Consider the following 19,791-nt stretch of genomic DNA (forward strand, 5'->3'; position numbering starts at 1 on the left):
CTGATGAAGCAGCAGCACTGGCTAAGGTTAATGGAGAGAAACAATCCCCTTAGAGCATGCTTGGTGTGGTACCATGGAAATCAGAATGATTTCGCTGAGCAAAGAAGACATTTTTCTTTGAACATTGCTTCCTTCAAAGTAAACTAAACTCCAGTCCCTCTCCTCAGAACCGTGCACTACTTTCTAAGGCTGAGACACATGATGGATGGCCCACATTGTTTGAAGACAAAGCTGTTTATAAATATCTCAACCTACAACAAAGGGCCTGATCTCACTTATAACAATTTTAGCCCAGCTTTACATTAGCTTATGTGAAAGAAGATCCGTACCATTTAAACTCTGGAGAGTAAAGTTTCTTCCAGAAACGTGATCTGCTTCCTGTATTTAAAAGATATTTATGCTCCCCCTGAAGCAGGCTGAAGTCTGCAGGGATTTTTTTTCCTGAAGAAAGATTGATTTATGATGCTCTATTCATGTTGCTATGTAGTCAGTCCCCTCTGAATTTAGAAGGTCTTTAACTTTTTACCTTCACCAGGAGGACTTAGCAAATGCATACAGAAAAAGGGGATCATCGGGATGAGGCTATCACCTGATGACACCTGGGCCAACATGATATCATACAAATTTCTGTATCTCAAAACACAGACTGTGAACAATAAGAGGTATGTTGATAAAATACACCCTTTCCTCATTTCAATGAAAAGAAGTTATTAAGATATCTTCTCTATTCCTCCTTCTACACCCTTGCAGCTCGTTACCTGTTTGTCCTCCTTTCCAGGCTTGATGAGAAATATCCATAGTTTCTCAAACATGTACCAGTCAAACTGATGGACTCACATGTCTCAAAAGCAGCGGTGAAGGCAAGCCAGAAGATTAGAGAAATGCCGCAGTAGGTCATCCAGAAGAATCAGCTCTGGAGGGGAAAGCAGAGTCCATTAATAACGAACTTGCTTCTTTCCACTTCAGAGCTCTCAAGGTGCAAAGTTTCAGATGTGCAAGACTTGACAGGCCTGTAACACTCACAATTAGGGAGTGCAGACAGGGGTATTTGGCACCAATGAGTTGGTTCATGAAGAAAATGTACCATTTCAGTCATCTGAAAAGGGGAGCATTAGACACTTGTCACAGGCAGAAACTGGAGGAAGATGGCAGCTGAACGAGGGGCAGGATATTGTAGCCAGGTCACTGAGAAGACTTGACTTTAGGCAGTGGGAGAGGAGTGCCTCAGTGATCAAAGACCCAGAGAAGCAGTGCATCTTAAGGAATGTTGCAGGGAGCAGCAGTGCAGTTGGAAGAACAGTCAGTATCACTGAGCAAAATACAAGACTTTTCAGGACCCAGAAAAAGAGTCAGTGAAGTCAAAGTTGAAAAGAAGCAAGCTCCACCATGGCTAGACTTAAAAAAGTGCGGAAATCTGGTGAATTTCAAACCCAAGCAAGGGCTCAGCTCCTCCATGGGTGAGTCTCTGAGTGACTGACTACTGAATGTGAACAGCCCATGCAGTGCTTGGCTCCTGCACCCACTCATAGGCAAGCAGCACTAGGGCTCTGCAAGAGGCAAGCAAGCAGGGGCAATGCCTGATTAGCATGGGACTGATGGGGCTGGTTTCTCCAGTCTGAAACTCTCTCTTAGTAAGTTAGTGTTTAGCATTTGCTGATTCAAACAAAAAGAAAGGCAGAAAGTTCACACCTCAGACATAAGCAACATAAGATTACTCAGCTTTCCATCTGAAATACATTGTAGGATGCAAAAAGCTTAGGAGAAACTCACCAATTCAATCTTCATAATTAAAAAGAAATTAGACCACTCAGTCAAAACAAACAAACCTTTTGAAACTGAAATTGCTTTCTTATTGCAAATTATTTCCCCCTTCAGCTCATGGGGTTTTTTTTATTCCTTATTTCAGTGTGGCAAGAACTAGAATCTTAGTTGTGTTTTTTTGGCTGGTTGGTTGGGGTTTTTTTAGGTTTATAATCTCTGCAGGGCTAGATTATTATATGACCATCCACACTAAGTCCTGTTGGCTTTGTTGGTCTAGAAGTAGTCAAGTTTACTTTACAAGAGAAATCTAGCTTGATCCTGTTCTTTCACGAATATTAACAAAAGTTGGCTTCATTTAAGTCAGCTGTCTAAAACTAGTGAAACAAGTAAAGGAAAATAAAATGTCTGCATTTCTACCATTGTTTGTTCTACAAAACTTTCAGAGACTGAACAGTTATTTTCTCCATCATTTCTACTTTAGCAAAATGTTCCTAGCCATCCACCTAAAGCTTACCATTATGTTTGCTTTTTAACAAACTACATCATACCAAGGGTTAAAAACCCATCTCTTGAATTGGTTTGGAGCACAGATTTGACTTATATCTGCTCAAGACTGCTTACTTTAACATATCTTGAACATGCTGGTAAAAATACATCCTGTCTCAGGGCAAACAAACTGCAAAAGACTAGCTGTTGATTTTATCCATGCAATGAGTTAACATAATATGCATGGTAACCGTATATACAAAAGGATTTCCCAGAGAAATGTGGATTTATTTTACTACAGGAGGAAAATAAGTGAGCATATTAGAGCAGTCAATGTGAGAAACATAGATTAACAATGTGCTTGGCACTGAAATCACACTGCTGTACAGCTGATTCACTTCTGATTTACATTAGTGTAAATTCAAACTGGTTGTGACTTTCTGGTTAACGTGATGGTAAAACTCCCTCCTTAGTCACTGATCTGCAATGTTTCCCTTGAGGCAACTGTGACAGAGTGATGATTTCAAGAAGGCTGTTATCATTATGGCTCTGTCACTGTCCAACAAAATGAATTTCGGAAACAAGAACTATTTATTAAACTAGTGCAACGTGGAACTGGAAAAAAAACATTGTATGGAGAAAATAACACAGAATAAAAGGCCTTTCATCTTTATACAATTCTGTCCTGCAAACAATACAGCGTAGAAGCAAGGCAGTGTAAAATCAGACCTCTCCATTAGTCTATGTAATTTAGACAGTTTTCTTGACTGTCTTTATATTTGTTATACTTGGTACTGGCGAATCACTTCTTGCTAGGTACTCTTCAGTAATGATGATGTAAACTACTGCTGCAAGTGACAGAAAAAAAAAAAATATTTTCTTTCTTTAGACAAAGAATTTGAGTCCTCATGGAAAACAAAAAAATCTGATTATTTGGCACCTGCAGCTATGGCAACCTGCCAGAATAATCATATAGTAAAGTACAGAGCAGTGGTAAACCTCTATTGCAGTCTGCCCAAATCAAATATTTTCATCACAGAACAACATGTACCTAAATCTCTGCCCAAATTTCTTATTTCTTTCAACTGTTTCCTCTCTAGCTGATGCTAAGTGCACCCTGGATGATTCCAATCACAAACCCAGCTGGGAGGCAACTGGGAGTGACCCCCACCTACCTCTGCTTCACCCTCCCCATCCAGCCAGCAGCAGGCAGCCTGGCCTGCAAATATCACCCAAGTGCACTGCAGGCTGCACCATGGTGCTGAATTGGAAGTCTATGCCAGCAAATTATGCTTCAGTACATCAGCGAATGCTTTTAGAAACATCCTACTTATCAACTGCACTCCTCACAGTAATTTTTATAGGAAGCCAAACATGGTGTTACAGAATAAAAGTCTTTAAAGGTTTGTTTTACTTCAGAGGTTTGTCTGCCTTCTTCCTCTGCCACAGAAAACCTAACATTTCCTCATATATTTGTCATTCTCAAGTAAAACATGCACATTTGGTGTACTCAGAATATTTGATTTAGAATTCATATGCATAAAAATTCACCGAAATCCCATTTGCTTTTACTGGTTTTCTTTTAATACAAGAAAAATATTACTGATACTATGAAGGATGGTGAATGGTTAAAAAAAGCATTTCACAGATGCTACAATGCCATTTCTTTGTCTCAAGCAGAAAGGTTTGGACTTTTTCCGTTGGAGTGAGATGTATAGTATTTCAAACATCTCTAACACCATTTGAGACCTCCTAGGACATCCAAGCCACATCTGATGCAGGACTTCTGGGAGACCATTGCCTGCTGGAGAGAGAGGTAGGAGGCTAAGCAGAATGCTGTTAAGTATCTCAGGTGATTCTAGATGATTGAAAATTGCTGAATGGTTTCACAAATATTGTTTCTTCCAGTGAAGAAGAGCAGGTAGTTTCCTAGTATAAAAAAATCTCTGCTAATTATCCCTGGAGACTCCATACCAACCCCTCTCTCACTCTGCTTCATTTTAAAGCCAATTTTATGCTAGGGACAGAAGAACATTTCCTTAGCTGCTAAGTTCATTTTTGTGTCAAAAACCTGAAAACCCCTCAGCCCATATAATTTAGTTCTGAGCTGCCACTGAGGCCTTCACCCTTAGAAAAAAATAAAAAATCTTAACAACCCCAGAGATATAACTGCCTATAAATGTACCTTCTCAGATTTACGGATGCATGTGCAAGAGTTCTGATGGGTCTTGGATCCAATTTCTTAGAGGCCAGGCCATTAAGAAATTAGACATTTGCCGAAACTACTTATGGGTGCCCAGTATAATATATATATATATATATATATATATATATAAAATATATATATGTATGGGTGTCCAGCCTTGTATATCCAGATAGTCTTACTATAAAAAAAGCTCTGTTGAAGCTGAAAGCAGATGTTTTACTTTCATAAGCTGATGGTTCCTGGATCTGAATCTCACTTATTCACAGCTATTAACATTTCTCAAGCTTAGAGTGTGTCATTAAGAGTATAACAATGTCAACGTAACAAGGCATAACAACTAACAAACCAATTTCAGTGAAGCATTTATAATGACAGATTGTTACCAGTTTTAAAATACCTCTCATACTTCCTTATGTCTGGAGTTAGAAGACATCTTCACAGGCTCCTTGACTGATTTAACAAAACGCAGATCTTTATCCTTGTGACAGCTGCCCTGAGTCTGCACAGGCAGCAGAGCAAAAGGACACTTGCAGGGCATGGTGTTGCTGTCCTGATACAGGTGCCAGGATGGAGCAAACAACCTGAGCCATAACAGGGCCTATTTCTTCCCTTAACAATAACAGGTGTTCAAGGTGATCAGCTCAGCTCACGGAAACTGGAGATTTTCATGTTCAGCAAGAAGAGTCCCACTGGGGGCACCTGCTGCCTTCATTTTGGTAATGGCCCCAGGTGCTATGACAGATTGAAGGAGAAGATATGCAAGCAGAAGTCCAAGGGCTTGGCCTAGATTATCTGAGTCATGGTAAAGAAGCAGATTATACTTGTCACATACATTCTTTTTCTTTTTGAAAAGCAATAAATTAGTGTTATTATTATTTTTTAATGTGGATCCTTTTCCATTACCCTCAACCAAGCTGAGAAGGACAGCTGAGGGTGAGCAGTTACACTAAAATATAGGAGGGCATCCAGTAAGCAAGGCTGGGATGTTTGTAAACAGGAAAACAACTTTGATTTATGCTGTTCGGGAAAAATGTCTTTGTCCTTAAAACTGAAACTCTTTGTGAATCAAAATTTCTGTGGGTAAAAGTAATTTTTCACTTTTTCATCAGACACGGAAATGAAATGCCTTTGAATCATGTCAGCCTTGATAGAAACATCTCAGATGAATTTGTGGAGTGTCAGTTCAACACTAAGCTGTGTCCAACTGAATTGCTGCAGTGCTACACACAAGACTGCAGCACAACATAAGCATTCACATAAGGACACTTTTCATGCTGCCCCTTTGGCTGAAACATTACACATAGGTGGGCAATGCATGGCTGTGGTGTGGCCAAGAAGGTTCAGTCCAATCAAAACACTCAGCCTGGGGAGAAAAATTGAAAGCAGAGGAGCTGGAAGAAAATGTCCCACAAGACCCATATTCTCAGTCTTCTGGACACATTGAAGGTAAAAATAAACAAGCAAACAAAGAAAAGACTACAAGAAGCCTTTTCTTTCAGCACTAAACAAGTGCTATGACTAATTGTGAGACTGGAGAGTTTGTGATTCCCCCAAACTACCTCAACTTTTCACTCCAAGTCATGAGGAATTAAAATTAGCAGTATCAGAATTTTTCAAAGGATGGAAACCCTGGTCTTATGCCTGCCTACAAGAATAACCTCAGGTTTTCTGCATTTAAGATGGATATGGATAGGAAAAAAACTGAGATTTTTCTTTCTTATATTAGTATTTCAATTTGTCAACAATTCATGAAGAATAGAGTCTATTGATATACAGTCAGAGGCAGCTTTTTCAAAATAAAAATAGCCAGCTTTTCTTTTTCAGATGAAAAATGACATTTAGCAGAAAATAAAAGACAGAAATCCTGCAATATGCATTTCTAAGAGCTATAATTATAGCTCACCTCTCTCCAAAATAAATTAAATCCATGATTAACAATTCTTTTTCTAAGAACCAAAATGGTATTTAGATGATCTTATGCCGGAAATCTCTTTCTTACCCTGTTACATGTCTGATACTTTTTCGCATGTGAAAGATTCCTAGCAGGACAGGTGTTTATAATAGAAGTGACAATGAGAACTTGATGATTTTCATGTTAATTTAACGAGTAATGTGCAATCATTAACAGTAATTCTCTTTAATTATAAAATAAGAACATACTTTTCCCTTGATTTTGAAATAGCACAAATAGAGCTGTTGCTTTAAATTGATGCTTCAGGCAAGCTCACACATTCCTTGATCACCTTAACAACTTATATACAGGTGCTATGCACATTTACTTGCACTACATGCCCAAGGGTGAAAGTGTGGTTCAGGCTGCACAATTAGAGTTATCAAATATTTATACAGATGTATAACTCTGCTGGATATGTTTTAAGTGCTTCAATGCAAGAAACAAAATATGTGTGGAGGAAAACAATCTGCACAATACAAAGGCTATCCACATGTAATAATTGCTGAGATCTTTGTTCAAATAATACTACCCACCTTCTGCCTTTTTTATCCCAGGCTATCAAAGAAATAGTGTTAGTGAAAAAAATGAAAGTAGAAGATCCTAGATTTCTGTCTCACTTAATTCACTCCTTTCTAAACATCTGTATTCTAAAGTGGCAATGCTTTTCTTCCGCTTCCTACCCTTGTAACTTGATACAGCGATTGCAAATACAGAGATAAGGTATTTAAAAATGTGCTGCCTTGATCATAGGTAACTTCATATGTCTTGCCAAAGGGCAAGAGGTTTCTTCCCCTGGGATGCAGAGTCATATATAGCTATTTCCAGATAATTTACGAAACAATTTTATAGTCTCAGGATCCCAAATTAAGGTGTAATGAAGTGGAGGAGGTCTATGTGCTATCACAGCATTTTGTGATAAGTAACCTTCAAAGGAATGTTAGATAAAATGGTCAGGTGTGTATTTCACGTACACCATCTCTGGGACCTATCCCCAATTTCCCACGTCTGGAAAAAAGCAATGGGCAAATAGCTTGTAAAACTTACTAAATAGCAGGAATTAATACCTGGTTAAGGGACTTTCAAGGGGCACCTCATCATGTAGTTGCTTTCAGCCTGGGATCTGCAGACCTGGGGTATGTGAAAGAGGAAAAGCTAAGGAAAACAAGGCTATGAACAAAAGAGGCTTACAGACCTCAGTACCTTTACTGGAGGATGTGTTTGTCCCATCAAATCGGAGTAAAAAGCCCTCAGCCTACTCTAAGTCACTGTGTAGAACAGCTCTATCTTATAAAGTAGAAGGATTGCCTCCAAAAGAGATAGAAAAAACCTGACATTTAATGACAGTTGTTTCTAACATGTTCTCTAGAATAACATCTTTCATATTGCATACTCTTCATTGTATGGTAATCTTGTCGCCATTTTTATTTCAGAATTAACTGTGCAAATTTACTCTTTGTCATGAGAAGTGATGGATATTTAATTTTGGTGTCTAGCTGTGAAGGTCAACATTCTCTGAGTGTGAATCTCAGATCCTTTTGACTTTGCACAGCTTAGTTTACAGTCAGTAGCTAGACTTCTTTGTGACTACTATGTCTGCCATAATCTTCAATATCATGACACCCACTTTGTTTTATAAAATGCACAGCAACTAATCAACTGAATACATTTTCTGAGCTCTCCACATATAAAATTGAGTTTGCATCTCACCCTTGAGTTTTCACTTACTTGTTTTTAGGGTAATTGCCCACTTAGCTGTCTGCAAGCAAACAAAAAAGTTTAAAGACAGAGTCACTCTGGTATTTACCACTACTGGGGAGCTGTGTTTGACGGGGCCTTCATACCCCCCAGAGCAGGGTAGTTGGTGTGATCAGGTCTGAAGAACAAAGCTCTGCTTGGGTTTTCTCACAGCCACAGCTGGATGGAGAAGGGGACTGGTAAGGGATAGAAACCTTCTTCCACTTCACATCTATTTCCCTTCTCTCTCACAGGGAGCATAATGGGACTTATTATCTCTATCAATAATTAACAAACCCAAGGGACTACCATACAAGTGTCACGACCAGCTCTGGTAAAACCCAATTGTAAATCACTTCTGCTTGGGCTTGCACCAAAACTGGCTCTCACGTACCTCTGTGGGACTAGTTCCTGAGAGGCAGAACTGAAAGCACTGCACATATCTTACAGATATCAACACCTTACAGAGTATGCAGAAATGTTTCTTTGCCAGAAATTATACAGCACCAGGTTGGACCAAAAATTTCTTGTTGCTATGGTTGCCACTTGCTCTAAATCTTTTTACTACTCCTTGTTGAACAGCAGCAAAGGAGAATAAAAACATATACAACACTTGTAATTGCCTGGTGCATATTTTAACATTTCTCTTTAGTGGCTGCTTTAAATTATGCAGTAATATTGCTGGCATGTTTCTCCAGTCCCTCTTCCCTAAGAGGATACATTTTACAGTGCTGAAATTGGACACTGGGTGTAAGAATCACACATTTGAATATTTTTTTCAGGAGCAGACGTGTCACATGCAATGTATTACAACTCGAGCTGTAAAAATTAAGTGGCATTTGCATTCATTAAGCATACATGAAATTTAATTCCATTAGGTCCAGCAACATTAAGGTCTGTCTGTTGCTGCTGATGTTACAGCTTAAGGACATTATATCTTCTGGCTAGATTCTGTTTCATAACCTAATAAAGTCAGGAATTACATCCTGGCTTGATGCCTTTGTAAATCCAGCTCAGCAAACATACGACATGAAAGCTGTAGATGTAAATTATTTATATTCATCATTGTCCAAATTATTAATTTACCAAAAAAGGTTTAACAGATTAAGAAAACTACAGGCACTGTGCCCAGAGCAAAACTAATTTAAAAGACAACAATACGATCTGCTGAAGCCAAACCTCACTTCTAATCTTCCCACTTCGTTACAGATACAATACAGAAGAACTGTTAACATTTCATCGAGGCTACTTAAAGAATCAGAAGCTTACATTACATTTCAGTCAATTTACCAGAAATGTTGATCTGCACAATCCCCCCCGAAAATCATGAATACTTTACTTTTTAGATTTTTGACTTTTAGCTGGAATAGAATTTAGAAAGAAAAGGAAGGTAAAGTATAAAACAATTTGAATGGCAGCTCTTGTAATTTGTTTTGCTGAAAGGATAGTCTGGGTTCAATACAAGCTCAAACTCAGCAAATAAACATATTTGGACAAATTTCTTTTGTCTGTATGTAATTTCACAGAAGACATCATGACTGAGAACACAAGACTGCCCTCCTAACTACTCCAAAATGAAATTTATCAATTAAAAAGCAAAAACTGAATTTTTATTGGCAATTTATGTGACATGAATCCAGGTACCAGTATAAGTTTTCATCAACAGTCATTATTTTCCAACTATCAAACTAACCAGCGTCCATGAAGTAAAAGTTCTTACCTTCCAAAGTCTTTGATTTCTTCTGTGATTCTTAATGGCATTGTCAGGCTAGTCTTTCTCTTGGAAGCACCAGAAAAATGAGATGAACAACACATCTATTTCCATGGAGATGTGAGGAATAGAAAATGTTTACTTAATTATGTACAAATGATGCCTTATTTTCCTCTAAGTAGGTTTCCAGTGGTCTAAGATGTTCTTTTTGCAGAAATCAAGGTTCTTGACTGTATCTACAAATCATTTCAGTGACATAAATGTTCACCACAGGTAACATATTATCATTTTTGCCTTTTCAAAGATTCTTTGTGGGCAATCTTATTTTTCCCTTGAAAGCATGCTAAGTGTATATATCTTATTTGTATATAGTTTACTTGTATATGTATATAAATAAAAATAAAAAAATTTAACTAAACTCATGGGAGCTATACTTCCATTTCCAAACTATTCTGTCCTCTCTTTAAAAAATGTCTCAAGCTACCAAGATAGCCTTTGAAATTCTTCAGGTTCTAAGCTAAGTCACCAAGCTTTCTTCATAGCCAATGGAGAGAGATAAGAACCCTCAGAACCCAAATTTCATCCTAAAATAGGTGGCTTAGATAAGAGAGCTAAGCCATTTTGTAGGTTGTCCTCTAAGAAAGTATACATTGAACAGCTTAGGTCACTAACTCTTAGAAAGCTCAACTTAACTGAGATCTCACTTGTTATCTACTTTAACTGGAATCCACTTTGAGAGTACAGTCTCAGCAATATGTTTTCTATGAATTTATTGTAACTTTGGGGGAAGAAGTTCAGAAGCTGTACATCTCTTTATTTATGAGTCAACATAGACTGTTTCATCCATAAGAAAAAACACATCAGGGATGACTTAGCAACAAATGGTCCAGACTGTCTTGTATCCAACTTAGAGAAAAAGCCATAACGTAATGTCTCAGTCACATTTAGGAAGAAATTGAACAAATAAATTTTTAGGAATTTAAAAAAAAAAAAAGTGGTATTTCATTTTCTGTTTTCTAGTTGTCACATTTTCACATTGGTGTCTGTCTGGAACTTGACAGATCACAAAATATGAACCTATTTCTCTGACACTTAAGGCTGAAGAAATGCAGAAGGCTGTGATCAGAGGCCCCAATCGCTTTGCACTGCAGAAGTAATACAAAATGTGCAGAAAAGGCTCTTCGGGGAAAGCTGATTTTACTCCTGTCTACAGCTCCTCTGCAGAGTTTATATGCATCGGCTGATCCCAACCTTTCCACCACAGCACTCTGTGTCACACCTGTGTAAAAACATCCACCTCGATGCAGTAGGACTCTGAGCTGGGAGACATTTCGGGCCAAGGTGGTAGCATGGGGGATGGTGATTTTTCATGGGTGCTCATGACTCAACATAGGAAACTGCCCTTCATTTTCAGAGTGCACTTACCTTCCTCTCCTCGTCTCTCTAGCCCAGTACAAAGCTCCTGTCTATAACAAGAGAAGCATGTTTTATGTAAATCACTTCCCAGTGGAGTCACTCATTATTAATGTAGACAGCTCTAAAGAGAGAAACTCATGGTATTTAGCAGAAAGAACTGTTAATGAAAATGTCATTAAATAAGTCAATCTGCAAGCCACAAAATGGCCTCTCTACCTTTTTCTTCTTTTCCTGTCTTCCACACCTCTGCATCTCTCGGTGCATTTCACTAAGTCAATCTTTTTTAGCATCAAGTCACAGCTTTTCCTGGAGAGGGGCATCACTTTCTGGTAAACTGCTCATATTTGAGAGGAGGTGCTATTTAAACATTGTGGAAATATGTCAGAAACACACTGGGTCAGTATGGGACTAAACAGCAAGGCTGAGGAAGAGGAGACTCCAATGACTGGCTGTAGATGAGGCAATTTCCAGTAACACTGATCTGAAAAGGATAATGTAGCCCCTGCTTTGCTATGTATTTTATAGAGTTCATGACTGAGCCTTTCACTCGCTTATATCTTGCAAGTGCTTCATGCTTGTAATTTCATATTGTTCACTGGAATATCTTTCTGGTCACACATATGTCATAGGGATCTTAGATGATCCAAAAAGCCTAATCCAACAATTCTGCTAAAAATTTCCCTACTCCTTCAGACCATTTATATCTGAACATATTAACCAGAAGCAACTTTCTGATAAACTGACCCAAACTGGCAGTGAACATTCTTTTTTCCTTTGTTTCCTGAGGGCTTTCCACTTCCACATCTGAATGTTGAGGGTTTTCCTCTGGAAAAAGCAGCTATTGGTATCAGGGACAGGTATCTCTGGCACAGATGCACATGGCTCACGTTCCTAAGTTATGAAGGGATTCACCTTTCTCCATAATTATGAGGGCTATCAGGATCTGCACTGTAGGCATGTGCTTATATTAAGCTAAAAATTTTGTGTGGATTAAGTTAGTATGTTTTGTTAAAATAAATACCGTATTTATAAAAATGTCCAATATTTTAGGTGCACAGAAGGTGATGAAAGCATGTATCCAAAATTCTGACCATTTTTTTTCTAACATTATTGGTCTATTAAAAATAAAACTTCTCTACTCACAAACCTTTTCTCCCTTCTGACCTGATAGAATTATGGCTATAACAAATAACCTGAAGTCTGCAATCACAGGATCCTAGAGGGGCTGAAGTTGGAAGGGACCTCTGGAGGTCACCTAGTCCAACTCCTCTGCTCAAGCAGGGCCACCTAGTGCTGATTGCCCAGGACCATGTCCAGATGGCATTTAGATATCTTCAAGGATGGAGACTCCACCACCTCCCTGGGCAACTTGTGCCAGTGCTCAGTCATTCTCACAGTAAAAGAAAAGTGTTTTCTGATGTTCAGACAGGATTCATTGTTTAAATACACTGTTTAAACTGTATATCAACCCTTATTTGTGCTCAGTATACACCATCCTGAGTGGACAGTACATTCCTCTTCCCATCAGCTTGGAAACAGACTCAGATTTTTACACTTCAGTATTACAGCCTAGCAGTGGAAAAAGAGAAAATTAAGAGAGTCTGTTTTTTCCGCAGCATAGAGCAGCAATTCAACATGATGTGGCAAAAAATGGCAAAAGAAAGAGGCATCATTTCCCCATTCTGCAAAGAAGCAGAGGCACAGAGAGACTGCTACCAGCCTAAGCCTGTTCCACCTCCCCTGTGACTGTGCTTGGCAAGAAGAAGGAAAGAGTATTGAAAATATTCATACCAGGCAATAATAGACAGCCAGTGAAAACAGGGAAAAACAAAGCAAAGCTGTTTATTGCTGGAGTGTTAGGAAATAAATGAAAGTCCAACAGACAGACAAAACGCAACCAGCATTTCAGGACACTGCTCTTTTTGTCTTTGAAACTTGAACCCCAGTTTGACAAATGGTACTGGGGGAGGCCACTAGCACGTCCTGACTGCTGTGGGAGGCCCATGGGACAGACAGCAGTGCTGTGTGATAGCCATAGTGATTTGCTGTGGATTGCCCCTGCTATTTATTGTGCAGGACACATATAACATTATGCCTCAGTGGATGTACTTCACTGTCATCCCTGATCAAAAGTGTTGCCTTGGAGTGATCTTAGCTTGAGAGAACCCCAAGCAGTTTTATAAGTAAGAAGTCACCCCAAGGTGACACTTGAGAGGAACAACATTAAAGTGTATTCATCTCTCTTGTGTCCCTGGCTACTTCAGAAGCTCACAAAGAAAGCTTAGCTCTGCTAGCTCGTACTCAGAAAGCAAAAGGACCCTTATGCCCTTGTTCATATTTTATCAGTGCTTCCTAAGTGGAAAACTAACTAAAAATGCTGACTCTAGTCATGAACACTGGAGTTTTGAGTAAAGACAGTTAAGTAAAAAATTTGTTTTAAGGATATTTAAGTAGAGATAAAAATATAAGCTAGTGATCTCACTCTCAAACACAGGAAGAAACCAAAAGCACAGAAATGACAGTTCAGGCATGATCTCAAGGCACAGAACAGATTAGTTACACACACAACAGTCGTATACCCACGTCCACATGCAGGCAATTTCCTTGATCAATGCAAGCTACAGTCCCCAAAGGGTTTTCCTTTAGCCCCAAGGAAATGCCTCCATTGTGCAGGGAGGTGTGCAGCAGAGATACCTGAGCTAGCTCAAGAGGCAGCAAAGGCCCAGGGAGTACAGGGCACGCAACATCTGTGCTAATGTGCCTGGTTGACACAAGCCAAGTGCATGTTTCTCAGGCGCAGGGCTGAGGCACCACCATGCCATCTCTGCACCACCTTGCTACTGTTCTGCACAGAGACAGCTTCAGTGTGGGGAGAAGGAAATGCTCCCACTTTGAATCCACTGTATGCAGGCAGTCCTTTTGACATATCCTTCTAGCCAGCACTTACAGCACTGCTGCCAAGACCACACTTTCTTGCTCCTTGATTCAGCCTGACTACAGCATCTTCACTGTTCCACCTGAACTGATTTTCTCTCCATTGGTACAGTATCCACAAGCAGACAGGCAGATTAAATTCTCTTTATGCTTTTCACTTACTAGTCTTATTCATAAAAGTAAGGCTCAAGCATTGTCTTACAGCCCTCAGTCAGCTTTGTGTTGATCTGCTGAAATCAGGACCACAAATTCTCTGTGACAGGCTGCAGCCAGCAGCTGAGAAGGGGTTAAGTGACTCCCTTGGGCAAAATGAAAAATGCCACTTCTCAGTAGCTGAGATAGGACTTGTCTTGGGCAAAAGCACTTGGAATGGGGCTGCCAGTGTTATTTATGTCTTCAGTCTGACAAAGAGTTGAAGGGAAGGATTTTTTAAAGATTTATCAACATTTCTTATTTGTTTAAGAGCTGAGAAATCTCAAACAGGAGCTCTCTGAGAAGACATGTCTCTTCTGAAGGCAGAGGAGAGCCTTTGGGTCAGAAAACGAGTGGGGCAGCTCGCTTAGGAGCAAGAAGAGCTACAGTAGACCTTTACCAACCAGGTCAGCACAAGAACCCCTGGTCTCTGCTATGCCAGAGGTCACCACAGGCACTAGAACAGCCTCTCTGCTTTTATAGTTGATGCAATTTTTAATCTGCCCACGTGAATGCTAGTAAAGCCATCAAAATTATCATCAGCCCACCGAGATGCTTTTGTGGCATCAAGTACTCTATTAGATTTCTCTTAATTTGCTGTACTAAAAATGGGAGGAAATAGCTATTTCCTCTCACTTTTAATCCACAAAGAGGTGTAAATTTTTCATGATTCAGAAATTCTCTTTCTTTATCCTACACAGTGCAAATACTATCAAGTCATAAAAAATTAACCACCCTGAAAAAAAAAGGGTGTATGAACATCTACCAAAAGACTTTGAAATCCAAAATACCGTAAAATTCATTTAATTTTTCTGAGTTTCTTGGAAGATCCAATGCTGTCAAACACTTTGAGATAGTTCATAAAGTTTTTCAGTGAAATGTTTTTTAATCAGAAACTAGAAAGTGACTGAAACAAGTGTGCATTTTGCAGGCAAACATAGTAGCATTGCCAGAACTTTTGCCAGGAAAGATTTTTCATCTCTAGGGTGTGATTTATGGTCAAAACTCAAGAGAGGCTTAGAATTGACAATAGCCTGAAGTCCTGGGTTCTCACAGACTTGAACTTAGGACCCCCGTGTACTAGGCAGGTACCATAAATCACCAAGCTATTAACTACCTACCAAATCAGCCTCTGACTTTCACAGGTTGGCACTGTTCCATTTTGCATTTAAAAAACAATTGAAGATTGTGAAGGAGATCCTTAATATTTCTGTGGTCACAGAATTTTTCTGGAATGTGGGAGGTGGGCAATGTTGAATCTTTTTCACCTGAAGTGAGTTGATTAATGAACTGTTTGCTATGCTAAGTGAGGATCTTGCTTTGTTTCTGCATTTTTTTCCATTAAAATAGAAAGATCTTGGTTTCATCCCTATACAGAACAGAAAAGGGCTTGAGGTTTTTTTAAACTTCAAAGTTGTGTACAACTAGAAAATCATGTCTCACACAGCGGTATGAGATGACTCATCCCTGTAAGATGGCTGTAATTTTCTTTTGGGACACTCAATAGCTTCCAAGTGAGCACACAGCTTCAGTGCAGCACATAATGGGCATGCCCTGAACTGTAGGGGCTTCTAAAGCAAGCCCAGAGTAAATGAGGCTCCTTGGAGTTTGGGAACAGACATACAGGTTTAATATAGTCTTGGAGAAAGCTGCAGGAGCTGAGAAGTTGCAAGGTTTGTACTTTGCATATCTTTTTACCAGAGCTCTACTGCTTCATGCTCAGCGAGGATCAGGATTCACGAACAGGAGGGTTTTTTAAAGCAGCCTGCTTTGGATATGGGCAATGAAATGAAACATTTATTGCAGAGGGACCACACAGTTTTGCAGTTTGGGTGGATCTAGGTTCCATTTTAACCTTAAATCAACCTTGGGATATAACAGTTCATTCTATTCTAGTGCCCCTGCTTTCACCGTACCACAGGTTAACTGGGGGCCATCATACAACCAGTTATTGTTTCATGTAACCCGCAATAAAACTACCTGTCTGGATCACTGCACACTTATATATCAACATGATATAGGAGTCTTTGGTCCTGCTGTTTCAGAAATGAAACTGCAATGAAGTGTATCCACCATGCCAAAAGCTACTCTTAGGGCCACTTAGCTGCGCAAAGTGGAGTGTACCCAGAAGATTTCAGCTGCACGTATCCAAACCAGCTGTTTCTGAGTTGTGCCATTACAAATACAGTCTGCATACATACTTCTACACACATCCAGCTAAGTGATGTAGGAACAACTGCCTGCAGCCTGGAATTTTTACCTGTGAGTATCCCAGGATTGCTCAAAAGATGGTCAAAAGAAGGCTACCTTCTGCAGCTCATGGGCAACATGGTATCTGTGCAGTCCAATTTGCTGTGGTTTCCCACCTGAGCAGAGCTGGAGGACTGTGTAGCATTAAACTTCTCACAGCTCTTCCCAGAGTATCTGAAATCTCCTCCTTCTCCTCAAGCCCAGGCAAATGTCCCTCCCCAGGCCCTGAGCAAAGTGCCTCTGAAATGGTCAGGTCCAGGAGGGAAATGTCACTTCTTTTGCAGCCACTCAGCAGACATAAGACCATATAATGCCTGGATGTATACTGTGACTCTTGTCCCTTCACCCTTCCGCGCCCATTTCCTCAAGCAGTCAAGATTAAAAAAAACCAAAAAACAACCAAACCAGTAACTTCATTAAAACTATCTGCTTCACTTGTAGCAGGAGTATATTGTACTGAGAATGTATTCCCTTTGCAGATTAAAAGTCAGCTGCACAATTCTTTAGGATAGAATAAAACCAAGTCCCCTTCAAGTAAAAATGTGCCTGGGTGTCTGGGGATCTTCTGAAAGTCTCCAGCTCGTCAAAGACTGAAATCAGCAGAGAGCTGAGAGAAAACACAATGAAAGCAGATGCTGATCTATCTTTCCCAGTCAGTGCTCACCTACATCAGCCCCAAGGAAGAGCATGTAGCTGCCCTAGCATTCCTCCAGCAACTACTTATCTTTTTCTTGAAGACCTCAGATGGCTGAAGGCACACCATCCCTTTGAAAAGCTAGTGACTGACAATTGTCCTTTCCTTTCCATTCCTCCAAAATAACATTTTTAGATTGGCTCTTACAAACATGAAATACCATTTTTCTTCTGAAAACTTCCTGTGAACACTCAGTAACTCTTAAGACCTGGGAGTTGGGCAGAAATCCTCTGGGATGTACACAGTGCTGCCTTCATTTGAGGTGTACTGGGTGGTAGCTGACACATACAGACAGCAAACATGAAATAATAAAACTACATTTATCTGCACATACTGTTTAGCTTGTGGCCATCACCACAGCAGATAAAGCTCGCATGTCCCATTTGGAGAGATAGGTAAACAGATTTAGCTTAAAATATGAATATCAAGCACCTATAGTATTTCCTGTGTGACAGATTGTATGTGGTTGTGCATATATGTATGACAGACAGTGTTGGAATATTTTAAACACTAAATTGCTGCATCCAGAGATTGGTAAATTAAATAATCATTCATTAGTTACCATAGAGATGCAGATGCAATCTCGGTGAACAAAGAAGGAATGGGTCAGGACAGACACACAAACACAGAACAAATGCTGACAGAGGCAAGGCCCTGCATTGATTTTTGTTAATATATTTTTATTTATTAAAGTTCCCTACCTGCAAGATCTTTTTCCTTATTCACTGCTGTTTCACTTTCCTGCAAAGGGAGTGGCATATACTCTGAAAGACTCAAATCCTGAGCTGGAGCAAACTGGTATTGCTCTATTGACTTCGGCAGAGCAGCCAGTTTACAGCAGCTGGGAAATCTGACCAAAAAAAAAAAGAGCATCTAATTCTCTTTAGCTTCTGCAGCAACTGAACACTACTGCATCCTCTGCTACTTTATAACTTCTTACATCAGTGCTCTCCTGTAAACAGACAGGGAGAAGCTGGCTTTCCCAAAGCCGGCTGGCAGGTTCAGGCTTGCAACTGTCATTAATTTCAATGGCAGCTAAATAGCTCAGCCTTCTAGTCAGCCCTGAGAATCTCATCAATAATCCCTTTGCCACTGACAAGAGAAACAGCATGGGATTAAGAATATCATAGAATCATAGAATGGTTTGGGTTGGAAGGGACCTTAAAGATCATTTAGTTCCAACACCTCTGCCATGGGCGGGGACAACTTCCACTAGACCAGGTTGCTCAGAGCTCCATCCAGCCTCTCCTTGAACACTTCAAGGGGTGGAGCATCCACAACTTCTCTGGACAACCTCTTCCAGTGCCTCCTCATCAGACAGGGTTTAAGCAGAGGGGGATCTGACACCTCGCTCAGGCCCTTCAGTCCTCCTGCTCATAGGTAGTGCTGCACTCAGATGCATCATCCAGACACCTGCAGCAACCACGCATGAAAGCTGAAGCATCTATCTGCAGGAGGCTAAATGAGAGAGAGAGAAAGATGACTCAGCTCTCCTGCAGGTCTCCAGCATATGTGTCCATGGTCAACTGTCTGATGATAACACCAAGTGACTGGCCTTCTGAAAGGCCAGTTAAAACTTCTTAATCTATTTTTGCACATGCATTTGGGTAGAAGAGAGTGAGCTGATAGATAGAAACCGTGCGGAGACTAAAGTCAAGGTCTGGGCTAGAGGACAGGGTCTTCCCCAAGCCAAGGCAAACCACTTCAACTTTCCCTTCCATCATACACCCCCTCACCTCAGCCAATGGCAACAGGCAGATGAGCACCTGGCCTGTGCTACCCTGCACAGTAAACCAGCAGCAAATAGCAGTTCACACTGAAACACCTACACAAGCACCTGATGTAGTTACAGATCTCTTGGTTTACTCCATCACCATTTTTTAGCTGGCGATGTAAGTGACAGAGGAATGGGGCTGACTCCTGGGACAGTAACAACCCAGATAAAGCAAACACAAGGACACCAGAGCACATGTGTTAGGCATGGAGTGGTCTTAGAACAAATCCCCACCACACCCTGAGTTTGTTGCTCAAAGTTTGTGGCTATCTTGTCCAAAATCAGAGTAAATCTAACAAAAGCTGTGACTAGAGTCAGCTTTTGGCTAGTAATTCTCTAACGAAGTCCATGGAGAATGGGTGATGTATGGAAACCCCTCATAGGAGGTCAAACAGATCTCCCATATATCAGAAATATTATGTAGACACTTCAAGAAAAATCATTAACATCTTAGAGGAAGAGGTGAAAGCAGGAAACTGTGGAGCATTGTGCTCAGGTCTGCCTGCAGTCCATCTTCACAGTATTTGAATATCTAGTGGCTATCCCTACTACTAATGGTGTAAGAAGCAACTGCAACTACCCCCATCATCCTGCAGCAGGCACTTACTTGCAAACAAGCCCCAAGCCAGAGGTGCAACGTGAAATTCTGTGCGGTTAACAGAGGCTGTCAGAGTATGGC

General features: G+C 40.2%; 1 long non-coding RNA gene across 2 annotated transcripts; it reads right to left on the reverse strand.

The window, feature by feature from the left end:
- Positions 1–3,853: 3,853 nt before the first annotated feature.
- Positions 3,854–11,365, reverse strand: LOC113953772. 2 transcript variants are annotated; one of them, XR_003530009.1, is made up of 3 exons: positions 11,278–11,365; positions 9,862–9,956; positions 3,854–4,051 (listed from the first exon to the last, which is right to left on the reverse strand). It is a non-coding gene; the product is annotated as an uncharacterized LOC113953772 (long non-coding RNA). The 2 variants fall into 2 exon arrangements; XR_003530010.1 differs by lacking the exons at positions 9,862–9,956; positions 11,278–11,365 and adding exons at positions 4,851–5,245; positions 8,212–8,315.
- Positions 11,366–19,791: the final 8,426 nt, after the last annotated feature.

Source organism: Corapipo altera, unplaced genomic scaffold, assembly GCF_003945725.1.
Source record: "Corapipo altera isolate COAL_440 unplaced genomic scaffold, ASM394572v1 2c, whole genome shotgun sequence".
NCBI lineage: Eukaryota > Metazoa > Chordata > Aves > Passeriformes > Pipridae > Corapipo > Corapipo altera.